The following is a 2,976-nucleotide window of genomic DNA, read 5'->3' as shown; positions in this document are numbered from 1 at the left end:
AGGACAGGGTGGGGAAGGAGACAACTTGATTTGTAACACTGATGATCTCTGTGGTGTGGATACTCCCACTATGTTGGATTTCAGGTTACCACCATGACGTCTCTTCACTGAACTTGGGCTTGAGAAGAGATGTGCACAATCAGCTGAGCAAACTATTTTGATACAGGTTTCAGAAACCACTGCCCCAATGTATTTAACTATTTAGATTTTATTAGACACATGTCCACAGTTTCCATTTAGTAACATGGATCGATGTTGAACTTAAAAAGAATGAACGGAATCCAATGTAAACAAAAACAAACAAAAAAATAATTGTAGAAAGTAATTTTAATTGTCACATTAAACATTTTTCCCAAGTTTCAACCCATGTGTTTCCAAATGACTCTATACCTAAGGCAATAGAATTTTGACAAAGATTATTATCTGTTTTATCACTTTTGGGTTGCTAAATTATACTATAATATAGTCCTTAGACTTGCTCTGTGGACATAAATTTCCCAGTAGGGAAATCACTTAGAAACCTGTCCTAAAGTCAAGGAAATCTAGGTCTTGGCCTCCGGGCCTAGGCAGCTCAGGAGCTCAGGCCCCCTGTGCAGTGGTCTCATCCACCTTGAGGAGCACGCAGTTGGTTCCCTTCCTCGTTTTTCAGACCCCCACGTGGTTGCAGAGTGGGAGATTCTTGCTGGGCTGTCAGAAGTCCAGGAGGTGTTGGACTCCTCCCCCCTCCAGGAGGGAGGGCACAGCCGGCTCCCCCCTCTGCCCTTCCTTCCAGGAGGCCAATTTGGGTAGAGAAATGATCCTGCTTTCCGTGTCTGCTGAAGTCGCTGTGACTGCCACCCCAATTGTCTCAGTAAACATTTTATTTCCTTCCATCAAAGCAAATGTTAAAGACTATCTGCAGACACACTGGGAAGAAGAGTGCCAGCAGGATGTTGTCAGTCTTTGGGGGAAACAGGCTGAAGAGGATCCCCACCTGGACTGGGCTGTTCCCATCCCTGCCGCCTCTGGGAACAGAACAGATGACCTGCAGTGGGTGATCCAGGCCAGCGGTGGATAAGAGGTGCTGGCAGAAGTCTCTAGACTGAAAGACCACGGTGATGAAACAGCTGCAGAGCCTCAGGTGCAGGGCGGCATTCACAGCTGGGCACATAAAAGCAGCATTCTTTGACAATGTGGTTCCAGCGGTCAGGAAATGGAGACAGTCTGGAAGGAAGGTGTATATGTATTCTTCAGGGAGTGTAGAGGCCCAGAAGTTATCATTTGGCCATTCTACAGAGGGAGAGAAACTTGAGCTTGTTGATGGTCACTCTGATATCAAGATTGGACACAAAGTGGAGAATGAGAGTGACCAAAGGATTGCCAAAAGCCAACCAACAACATCTTGTTTCTGACAGACCTTACTCTGGAGGCCAGTGCTGTTGAGCAAGTGGATGTTATTGTCACTGAGCTGGTGAGACCCAGTCATGATGAGCGTTTGACAGATGATGAAAAGAATTACCACAGCCTCATCACATCCTTCCATGGGCTGTACCTGCCTTCCTCAACCTAAAGAAAGACGACAAACCTGTCCTCACAAAGTTGTCCCTGGAGTCTATTTTTATTCTGATGGTAAAAGTAACTTACTTTGAAAACACATATATATGATGCATAGAGAGGGGAACCCTTTTGCACTGCTGATGGGAATGCAAACTGGTGCAGCCACTCTGGAAAACAATATGAAGTTCCCTCAAAAAATTAAAAATGTACTACCCTAGACCCAGCAATTGCACTACTAGGAATTTATCCAAAGCTTACAAAAATGCTGGTTCGGAGGGGCAGATGCACCCCAATGTTTATAGCAGTGCTATCAACAATAGCCAAATTGTGGAAAGAGCCCAAATGTCCATCAACGGATAAATGGATAAAGAAGATGTGGTATATATTACAATGGAATATTACCTGGTGATGAAAAAATAATTTAAGTTTGCTATTTGCAACAACATGGATGGAATGAGAGTGTATTATGCTACGTGAAATACGTCAGTCAGAAAAGACAGATATCATATGATTGCACTCATACGTGGAATTTAAGAAACTCAGATGAACATAGGGGAAGGGAAGAAAAGATAAGATAAAAACAGAGAGGGAGGCAAACCATAAGAGACCCTTAAATATAGAGAACAAACTGATGGTTGCTGGAGGAGGGGTGGGAGAATGGGCTAAATGGGTGATGGGCATTAAGGAAGGTACTTGTTGGGGGTGAGCACTGGGTGTTATATGTGAGAGATGAATCAGTGGGTTCCACTCCTGAAACCAAGACTATATGTTTTCTAACTTGAATTTAAACTAAAAAAAAAAAAGCACATATACACATCCACATAGGTATGCAATTGTATATTTGCGTATGTTTAAATTGCCTTCCACAGGTACATAACTGAAATGAAAATCTCAGTTCAGTGAGAGATGTCCGAACAATATGTCTTTGGCCTTGCCTCATCATTGAGTTCTACTTATTTCCAAAAGCCTGGGAGTTTTGACTGATGGGAGCTGAGAAATATTCCAGCTCCCTCATTTGACACCTCCTTTCTCCAAACTTCACCAAACTGGGGCAACTATGAAGTATGCATTTTAAACTATATCAAGAACTTTCTTCATGGAATTTATTTCTAGTGCCCACAATAACTGTCTGGATAATGTTTTTTATTGTACCTAACCTTACCTGTGTCACTTTCCTACCAGTGTTCTTCATTCTCCCCAAGTAAACCACCTGTATTTTAATCCTTGCCAAAGCAAAACACTAGACTAGGTTTACAATCTCATGGACAGGTCATGTACAGAAGTTAATTACCCATAAAATTTTAGTATATTATGGCAAATATTATTTCCCTGAGAACAAAAGTACCTGAGCTCTAGTCCTTGATTCTTCACAGTCTAGCTCTGAAACAAGGATACTTGTCTTCCCTGGACTCAGTCATCTCTCATTGTCAAATAAGGATT

General features: G+C 42.4%; 1 pseudogene; it reads left to right on the top strand.

Moving 5' to 3' along the window:
• The first annotated feature begins 793 nt into the window (after positions 1-793).
• On the top strand, positions 794-1,549 carry LOC124526102 (enolase-phosphatase E1-like; annotated as a pseudogene).
• Positions 1,550-2,976: the final 1,427 nt, after the last annotated feature.

The sequence above is a fragment of the Lynx rufus genome, unplaced genomic scaffold, assembly GCF_022079265.1.
Source record: "Lynx rufus isolate CCGP_SWC_20201006 ecotype Redwood Valley unplaced genomic scaffold, mLynRuf1.p SCAF_5, whole genome shotgun sequence".
Lineage (NCBI taxonomy): Eukaryota > Metazoa > Chordata > Mammalia > Carnivora > Felidae > Lynx > Lynx rufus.
The sequence above is the reverse complement of the archived record's forward strand: the minus strand, read 5'-3'. Positions and strand labels throughout refer to the sequence as shown.